The 10,846-nt window shown below is 35.7% G+C and overlaps 1 pseudogene; it reads right to left on the bottom strand.

Annotated features, from left to right (window-relative positions):
• Positions 1-1,464: 1,464 nt before the first annotated feature.
• LOC121219886 (uncharacterized) lies at positions 1,465-3,168 on the bottom strand (annotated as a pseudogene).
• Between the last annotated feature and the right edge of the window lie 7,678 nt (positions 3,169-10,846).

The following is a 10,846-nucleotide window of genomic DNA, read 5'->3' as shown; positions in this document are numbered from 1 at the left end:
CTTTCTATTGCCTGGTGATCCCTTCTTGCTTGTTGATTTAGGCTTTGTCATCAACATGACATCCAATGTTTTTGACAACAAAATCCAAAGAGAGTCCTAGTTTAGACTCATCATTTTCAGATTTTCAACCCTTAAATATGGTGCGTTCTAAACAATAGTCCTGTTTCAGGTTCCTGTATTATTTAGAAACTTCTAGAGTAATATGCAAAACCTCTCTTGTGAAAGTTTTATTAGTCCATTAATCATTATTCCAATGCAACATGCTTGCAAAAGGGTCATAACAATGAAAAAAATAAAGTTAGTTTTGAGCATAGCTCGAAAGGAATGAATTATCAAAAATAGTAAAGAAGGATAACAAAGAAATTGATTGGGAATATGTATCTTGGAAAAGAATGAAGTATTCCAAGAACAACAAATTCAACATAAATAGTATGAAAATTGGGTGCCCCAGATATCGTAGCTTGAACTTCTCTGCACAAACTTTCTGAAGACCATTCTGAGTTTGACATGTGCTTAGGAGATCTACAGTACTCTGTTGATGCCCCAAGATGTCGCATACCCTTTCCTGTTGATTCAGGTATAGCAAGACCACTATTTTGATCAGTAATTTGAGCTACTCTGATTACCTCATGCCCCATTTAATCAATATTTGAGCTGCCTTTTTCGGGTTTTCAACTCAAATCCACCTTTGGTCTAAGGCGCCCTTTGCGGGTTTTCACCTTAGCCTCTCCATTTTATTTTCTTTTTCTTTTTCTTTTTCTTTTTCTTTTTCTTTTTCTTTTTCTTTTTATCACTTTCATTTTTTTTTGCCATCTTTTCTTTGGGCAATATGGCATTAATCGTGAACAGACTGCAAACTTTTGATATTGTGCTGTTGTTCAATCTTAGTACATTGTCAGATATGATCCTTTTGGCGTTCTATATGATTCTTCAAGAATTGACATACGAAGCAACTTCCACGCATTTATTAAAGTACTTGATGATCATAAAGATGAATTGATGACCGTCAAACTCTTTTGGCGAGATCGACCAAATGACCTCCATGTCCCACATAAGGAGAAGTCATGTATCCTGATAATTCTTTGTAGGGTGAGATCCATTTTCTGACTTGTTCTACCATCTTTAACAGGTCCAGAAATAGGCTACGATCTATGACATCTTCAAAGTTATGAGATCCCTCTAAACACATGTCTCGCTCGGAAGGAGATTCTGAGTTAGTAGCATCGTCACTCATGTCATTGATATCTGAGGACCCATAGTAATTGCAAAAGAATATACAAAAGAATGTATGAATTTACGAATGATTATTTGTACAATATAATTATGTGGAAGAAAATCCAAAAGAATGAAAGAATAATTACTCGCAAAGAATGAAAGAATATTGGCTCAAATGCAAAGATGTATTTTATTAGAATAATGATGTTCAGACATGAGCCTATTTCACAAAGGAATTCCTATCGTTTTTAGGCTAAAAGCAACAAAAATGTTCTAAACGTTACTCTAAATAAGCTCTAAAAACTACAAAGATTTTTTCGCAGTCCAATTATTTAGGAACCTCCAAGTTGATAAGGTCGAATATCTAATAAGGAATCTTCTCAGTTGTCTTCATGCACGGCATTGATGTGAACGTTTCTTAACCCTTCTTCATACATTGCATTCACCTCATCATCGATATGATTGGGTAGCAGATTTTCTGCATTGGATGAACCATCAAATTTGACAACGCCTATATTGATGAGTCTTTCAACTAGCTTTTTGAAGGCAATGCAATTCTCTACTGAGTGCCCCATGATTCCAGCATGATAATCACATTGCGTGTTTGTCTCATACCATTTAGGGTACGGAGGTTGTAGGGGTTTTGAGTAGAAAGGTGCAACAATGTGCGCATCGAATAAGCTTTGATACAGCTCCTTGTACAACATTGGAATTGGCGTGAACTGGAGTTTTTCAGTACCTGGCTTCACATATGATTCTTACTTTAAAAGACCCTGATGGCTGGTGATTTCTGTCTTTAGCTGGCTCACAGCGATTGGTCTTAAGTGGCCCTTGTTATATCTGCCTTTATTTTCCCCTTATTCCCTTTCTTCCTTGAGGCTTTTACAGTATTTGGGTGCTCTATCTTCGCCTGTTTTATTTCTGATGAATTGTCAAGAGCAACAGGATTGGATTTTGAGTCTGTCAGGCAATATACTGGTGTCGATGTACCAGTCAAATATTGTCGGGATCTAATGGTAAAGAGTGCCTCTTGTGGACATGTGTCTGGTTGGGCCTGGACACTTATCGAGGTAAAATCTGGGGAATATATAGGATCCTCATTATCATCCCCAAAGTGAGCCGCTGGGCTTTTCCCTTTACCCAATAACTGGGTTAGCTGGCTCATATTTATTTGGAATTCTAGCATCTGATTCCTCATTTCTTGTTGAAATTCAGTCAATTGCTCTTGCATCTATATTTGCATTTGCTCTATTCTTTCCAATCTTTTGTCTATGCCTCCTGACTTTGCTCGGGTACTATAACGGTGTTCGGTTGATTGGTTGATTTTCGGATTAACTGAGGAGTGACTTAAATTAATTAGAATCTTTCAATGTTTTATATGAAGTAATGCAATGCATGAATGCAAAAAAGACGTCAATTTTGATTTAATTCCGTATAAGAAAACCTTACTAGAAAGCAAATTTCTTTACATAAAGCGAATTACAAATAAGACTTTGCCCTAGTACCCAGAACTCTGATCTTTCTAAGTAATAAAGCTAATTCTTGCCCCCGATCCGATTCTAATTCATACTTCACACTCAGCGTGTCAGCCTGTACTGCTAAAGTCTGTACATGATCAGCTACTTCTCGAATCTGGACCACAGCTTCCTCGATAAGATGATCTCTGTTTCTAACTTGACTCTGAAAGTGGTGAAGCTATTCATTATTACGACTTTCGTTTGCTTTCAAGTGCTTGATCTGAATCTCATAATTTTGCAGCACCGTTTCTAACTCTTCAATTCTTTTCTTCATTTCGTCAATCTTGCTCAAGCTTGCTTTCAACTCTATCGTAGAGTTTCGGCTTCGATACTGACGTAGAGATCTTTCCAACATAATCACCCTATCCTTTAGTTCGCATTTTTCCCTTTGGCTTTCTGACAAACTCTTTTCTAAGACTTCATTTCGTCTCTGCATCTCCTTACATTTCTGTTCCCATCCATCGGCTTTGTCCTTTTCTTCTTGGATTTCTGCTTGCCATTATTCTGAAGTCTTTCTCAGCCCAACAGTTCTCATTGACAAACACATTTTTTTATAATCCGTCTTCAGACTGCCCAATTCCTCATCAGCCTTGTTTTTCCTTTTCTTCAACCTATCATTCTCAAGCTTCTGAACGTCTATGTCCAATCTCAAGTTCGTCTTTTCTACCTCTATTTGCTCTATCCTTTTCTCCAAATCCGCGTTCTTCCTCTCAAAATATTTCTTACAATTTCTAATTCCGAAGGGATGACTCGCAAATGCTCTTCTATTGACTGACCGTCCTCATGATTTAACTTAGATTTGTTGTCATTAATCCTTCTAGCCTACCATTGATGATACTCAGGGGTTTTCATTGGACCCACAGCTAGCCTCTTCATTCGGCGAGTTTGTTTCCACGCATTAGCCATCTCTTGAATCTTCTTTCTATAACCATCATCCTTGTATGAAAATTCACAATCAGCTATCCCTTGGGTTGCAGGTATAAACTGCCTTGACCTATATTGCCTTAACACCAATAATGGGGCACATCCGACAGCTTCCCAAATACCCAATAAAGGTACCCAATCGAAATTACCACACCTATATAAGATCTCATCTGGAAGTAACCAAGGAGCTCTCCACTCGACGTCTTCCTCTTGAAGGTTTTGAAGAATTGCCATCCATTTTTCCTCTGAAATGTCTTCCTTCCTCGGCGTAGCAACTATCTCTTTTAGTGGTGAATAATTTTTAGAGAAGACCCGATACGAAACTTTATCCACCTTCCAAAAATGACTGTGAAACCATATGAGCAAAAGCTGCGCACATCCAATAAATCTACCCTCACCCATCTTTCGGCATGCACTCAATGACCTGAAGGTTTCTGCCAAAATTGTCGGAATCGGTGTAACCCTCTTATCAAGCCTATCAAATAAATCAGTGTCTGCTTCATCCATATACCCCAAGGCTTTAGGGAAGATAACCAAGCCGTATATACTTAAAGCATAGATATCTAACCTCTTTTTTACGTCTGGGTGTGTGAGAATTGCATCATTCAAACTCCTCCAAGGAATGCACTTGATGTCCCCCTTTTGCTTGACTCGTGCAGCGACCCACTGTTCACTCATCCCTGTTATACCTATCAGCTTCTTTGAAAAGGTTGGCACATTTACCGCTCTCGAGTAGACTCTATCCACTTGAAACTTTGAACATCGGAGTAAAGCCACATACTCCTCTATCGTAGGTGCCAAATCGACATTCCTAAACGTAAAGCAACTGTAAGCAGGATTCCAAAACTGGGCGAGGGCTCGAAACAAATGTTTGTCTACTTTCACATCAAGCAAATAAGGCAAGTCCCCATAATTGTCATAAAATAACTACCTAACCTCATTATTCCACTGATCCCAAATTTCTTTCAACTCCTGCAAATTGTTTTGAGTTACACTGATGCGAGTAAAATCCCATAATTCCGATACATGCCCCTCGGCCAGGCTATCACCCTTTTCTTGCTGCGTTGTTTCAGACCAAGTTCGGACAGCCGCATTGTCCTCCACTATATCAAGAAACCCTTTTTCCATGTTAAGCTTTCTATCTAGCAACCGAATCTGAACTGATGCCTTTTATGATGAAATGAAATGCCATGTCATGCAAATAAAACACCAAAAGTCAGTATAACATAGAAACATAAGATATAATCAAGAAATAGTAAAGATCCCTAATTGGATAACTACTAGGGTTTAGTATAGTTCTACCTAGGGTAGATTCTTAAGGTTCATTATATGAAGTTTGGCTTCTAGAGTAAAGGTACCCGAACCAGCAGATTCCTCAATCCTCACCCATTATAGGCTCATATGGACCGATTTCAGTTCAGGGGAATACATTTCCCTATGGCTGCACGGAGATGAAAAATCTCACGAAGACATAGGTACGGATGTATCCCGAAAGCAATCCAATACCTACACGGAGGCAAAAACCTCACGAAGGTATAGTTTCTCACTCCCACTTAAAAGGGTAACATTGTTCAATTCATGAAATGTATAATGCAAACAATATTTAGACAATAAGATAATGAATGCGAAAGGATGTGATGAGTTTTTTTTTTTAAATATTTTCTCGACCATAAGACAAAAATTAATCAACTTTGTGGCTCGACTCTCTTATCTTTTTTTTTTTATAAAATTCCCCTGCGGAGCCGCCAAGCTGTCGAAACCATCTTTTTGAAAACTAAAGGTTTTTGGTTGTCGACTTCAAAAAATGAAAATTGGGAGTCGCCACCAATCTTTTATTGAGGTGTGATTGGATCACCTAAAAAAACGGCTTTGGTCTACGAGTTTTAGAAAAACGGATCCGAGAGTCGGTTACGTACGAGGAAGGATTAGCACCCTCGTAAAGCCCAAAATTGGTACCTAGTTAATTAATTAGTGTCTTAAGGTCGAGAATTTGAAAAAACATAATCCTTAGCAAAACTTAAAAGGCTACGTATTAAGTCCCTTATTATTTCAGAAAAAGAAGAGACCAAACCCAATGCGTTAGGACACAGCATTCTAATTTCCCCAAAATGAATTGGGCCAAAATACTTGTACAATAAAACTTTTAAAAGAACATCCACTTATCCAAGATTTAAGAAATCACACCCAATACGTTAGGGCACGATTCCTTTAGAATCCCAAACTCGAAATATTTCCTTTACTTTAAAAGAACATCCACTTATCCAAGATTTAAGAAATCACACCCAATACGTTAGGGCACAATTCCTTTAAAATCCCAAACTCGGAATATTTCCTTTATTATTTTTTAAAAAATCTTCATTTCGAAAAATTAATGCATTACATCCAATACGTTAGGACACAACGTGTTGAATTCCCAATAATGAGTTTTTATTTTTTGATCAAAGAATAATTCTCGATTGTTAGATTTAACGAAGAAAATCGGAACCCAATACGTTAGGGCTCAATTTTCTTGAAAATCTTAAATACGAGTATTATCTCTATTTTGAAAAGTTCCATTTTTAAATTTGAGTAAAAAGATGATGTAATGTTATATTGAATGTATGAATAAATATTTACAGAATATATATATACAAGTACAATAAGTAAATTTGCAAACATGTGTACATATATATTTAACACATATATACAATGATACATATAAAGATGGAATGGAACGTATCAATCAAAAACTAATAAAAATGCAGGTATGTATTTGAAAATCGTGAAAATAAAATAAAAAGTATGTATATGTGTATATATTTAAAAAAAATAAAAATGTATAAGTGTATTGGTAAATCATGAAAATTTGCATTCGTATATATTTAAATACGTATATATGTACAATATGTGTATAAAATAATAGAATGTGTAAATAATAAAAATATTTATAATGATTTAAAAAAACATGTACATAAAAATAAAAAAAACGTATGTGTATTTTAAATTATAAAATGCGGAAAGTGTATATGTTATAAAACGTATATGTATATAGATAAAATATAAAGTATATAAAAATTAGGAAAATAAAATAAAATAAATAAATAAAATATGTATGTATAAAATATATGCATATTTATAAAAGCTCAAAAAAAAAAGATATATTTACGTTAAAAGTATGAATATATTATATATAAAATATGCGTAGAAAGTACAATAGTAATAATGATAGTAAATAATGTAACAATAATAATAATAATGGTATAATGATAATATCATAAAAAATAATAAAAATAACTAAAAATGGACTAAATTGAATTAAAACAAAAAAAGTGGGACGAATTTGAAATAAATTTGAAGACAGGACTAAATTGAATGTGCGCACAACAGTGGAGGACCAAAAGGGAAATTATCCCTCCCTTCCAAAACGCTGCGCAGCGATGGGCCAAATTGAAACAAAAAATTAAGTATGCGGTTCAATTAAAAAAACAAAACAGGTTTGATTGAAGCGCGTTGCAAAAGGGAGGGACCAGTTGCGCAAATTTCCCCTTCAACCAGAACGCGCGGATCCTCCCCTCCTGGTCGGGTCACCGCGCGGGTCATGGCCACCTAACGGCGCCGTTTCACTACTGTTTTTTAAAACAATTTTCTTCCTAAAAAACCATTTTTGCAGCAAGAAAAGAAAAAAATAAAAAGAAAGCAGAACACCCTCTGCTAGGGTTTCATCATTCGCCCTAAATTGCCGCTTGCCTGCCGTTCAAAGGCGCTTCGGGTCTCAGCCCTTCGCCAGGCTCTCGATTTGAACGAAGCAAGTGTGGGCTTCAGCTGCGAAGCTTCAAAGGTAAAACTCCTCCCTCCTTTTCTAATTTTATTTGTAAAACACAATCAAAAGTAAAGAAACAGAGAATATATAAAAAAAATAACGCGATTCACCTTCCAATTCCTCTGTATTTTCAGTATTTTTTTTATCTCCTTCTATTTTTTGTTTAATGCACAAAAGAAACCAAGAATCAAAGAAACCAAACGGGAAAAACAACGAAGGAATTCACCTTTTTTTAAAAAAAAAACTCTTTGCTTCGATTTTTTTTGTTTATATTCAATCTCCGAAAAAAAGAACATCCCCCCCGATTACAGTATTTCAATGGCTATTTTATAGCCGAAATAATAAAAATAAAAAAGAAATAAATCTGCTGGATCTGTTTGATTTGATTTCGAAATCCTTGATTTTCATTCCTATCTTTGCTGACTATTTATTTCCTTGTTGTTTTGTTTCCTTGCAGGTGAAGATCACGGAGATCCGAAAGCATGGTTGCGGCGTGAGACTCATCCCAGAAACCCTAGGGTTTCTGATTTCATGTTGGGCCATTGCTTTTGGGCCTCTGTTCATTTTGGGTTTTGGGCCACATAAGCCCATTGTAATTTAGACTGTAAAAATGCTTGACATTATTTTTTATTATTTAAAAGGCCGGGCAAAATTTAGGTATTACAATATGAATTAAAATAGAGTAAAAGAAGAAAAACTAACCTGGGAAGGGTTTGACCGCCGCGCACAGCGGTCGTTCGCGGTGGACGATGGCCATCCGATGAGTGGATCTGTGGCCAGAGAAGGAAGCCTAGCAGAGAAAAAAGCCCTCTCTTTTATGTTTGTTTAAACAAAACAACAAAAATGAAGGTTTAATTTTTTTCTCTTTTATATGTCCTCTGAACGACGTCATTTGGGGCTTGTTTCAGTGGCCTCAAAACAACGTCGTTTTGGCATTGATCCGCGCGGTGACCAGACCTGAGGGAAGGATCCGCGCATTTTGTCTCAAGGGTTAATTTGCGCATTTGGTCCTCCCTCTTTTGTGGCATGTTCAAATCATTTTTTTCATTTTCTTAAATTTCGCTCTGCATTTTGTTTGTGTTTCATTTCGGCCCAGGTAGAAACGCTGGATTTTTGAGGGACGGGGATTATTTCCCACTTGGTCCCGTAGTTATTCGCGCATTACATTTGGCCCTTTTGCTTTATTTTATTTTCATTTTTTCCTTCAATTTTGTTGTTAATTTAATTTAATCCTTACCTATTTAATATGCTTGATTTTTTTAATTTTTTTTCATTATTCTGTTTTAAATATATTTAATTTTACATCTAACATTATTTTATCGTATCAAGAATCAAATTCCAATGTAGATAATCGATATTAGTCGTTGCTTCTTTTTTCTTCAAACAAACCAAATAAATGTATTTTAAGGCGGTTTTATAATCACTCTTATTTGAAATCTTCTTAAAATAAAGTCATATTTCAAGTTTCGAAGCTTCGAGAAATCATACCCTAACTTACGGGGTTTCGATTTTCTTGTTAATTCGAAATGGCCATTTTTTTAATTTTCAAAATATATGGTTCTTTTTAATAAGATTAAAAGCAAGTTATATGTCGTCTTTGGAACTTCGAGAAACCGTGCCCTAACTTACGGGGTTTCGATTTTCTTTTCAAACTAAAACGGCCAAATATTTAGTTTGAATACACAATAAAGATTTTTAAAGGTTAGCTTATGCTCGGGAATTCAAACGTTGCATCCTAACTTACGAGATACGATATTTTGTTGCCTTGGGATGAAAAATCCTTTTACATTCGTTCAAATCTATCCAAGCATTGTTTTAAAATATGACATTAATAAAAAGGGGAAATCATTTTTAATCTCTTCGAATTCTTGACATTCGACTTTAAGACATTAAATAATCAACTCGGTACCAATTTTGGGCGTTACTGACTCTCGAACCCATTTTTTTCTAAAACTCGTAGACCAAAATCATTTTTAAGGTGATCCGATCACACCTCAATAAAAGATCGGTGGCGACTCAAATTTTCATTTTTTAAGTCAACACAATTTTTGTTTTCAAAAAGTGGTTTCGGCACATTATGCTTAGCATTAACCATTATATTAGAGCTGTCCATGGGCCGGGCCGGGTTCGGGCCGGGCCCTGAAAAAATTTTCGGCCCTAATTTTAGGCCCGAGCCCGGCCCGGCCCAATATATGGGCCTGAAATTTTGCCCAGGCCCGGTCCGAGAAAAAAAGAGTAAGCCCGAGCCCGGCCCTGCCCGATTTTTAATAAACACAAAAAAATATTTTGAAAAGAAAAAAAATAAAAATATTTTTAAAGTATTTTAAAATTAAAAATTAAAAAATAAAAATAAAAAATATATATTTATTATATTCGGGCCGGGCCGGGCCCGGGCCAAAAAAGTTGAGCCTGAGCCCAGCCCATTTTTTAAACAGGCCTCGTTTTTTTGCCCAAGCCCATATTTCGGGCCTATATTTTTACCCGAACCCTCCCATATTTCGGGCGGGCCGTCAAGCCGGGCCGGGCCGCCCGACCCATGGACAGGTCTACATTATATCAAGACACACATTTGACCCTTAGTCCATCTCATAACTAAGTTAATCCATCACTTTATGCATACCATTATACATATACTAAACAATTAACCGAATACAATATATATTTAAGTTATAATCATCACACTTACTTACCTATCATAGACCTATACCAAAACCAAATGTGCATACATATAACTTCATTTTAATGACCATTACAACTATGTGCATAAACACTAAACTTGATCAAAAGAAGATAAGCCATTTTCGCATAGCTTTTAATTACATTGCAAGCACTTGTTCCAAAATCATCATTCCAACTATGCTATATATGCCATATATTCAAAATCAACTTAGTAAAGTACCAAAATCTATAAAACGAAGAATAAATATACACACAATAAGCTTTCGCAGCTTAGTAAGTCATAAGCAAACATTATTCATATTAACAATAATTTCAAACCAATTTGCCAAGCCAACTAAATCAACTATAACAAAGCATTTAACTTTAATAAGTTAGATGCCTAAATGCTCATATACATGTTTATTCATCATTTCGTAAGTTACAATTATAATAATAAGCCACATCTTCTTATATCACAATTACTTCAATAAGCCAAGTCACTTGGTAATACAAACATGCTTACCTAAATTTCATAGCATGGTATAAATACATACCTGAAACTTTTATTTCGTTTTCACATTCGGTCTCACACCTAACATTGCCCGTTGAACCATTCAGAATTAAAAAGGATACGCGGATAGTCGGAAAGCTCATACAATGCCAATGTCCCAGACGTGGTCTTACATGTAATCTCAGATCGATGTCGCTGTCCCAGACATGGTCTTACACTTAA

The sequence above is a fragment of the Gossypium hirsutum genome, chromosome D08 (assembly GCF_007990345.1).
Source record: "Gossypium hirsutum isolate 1008001.06 chromosome D08, Gossypium_hirsutum_v2.1, whole genome shotgun sequence".
NCBI classification, from domain to species: Eukaryota; Viridiplantae; Streptophyta; class Magnoliopsida; order Malvales; family Malvaceae; genus Gossypium; species Gossypium hirsutum.
The sequence above is the reverse complement of the archived record's forward strand: the minus strand, read 5'-3'. Positions and strand labels throughout refer to the sequence as shown.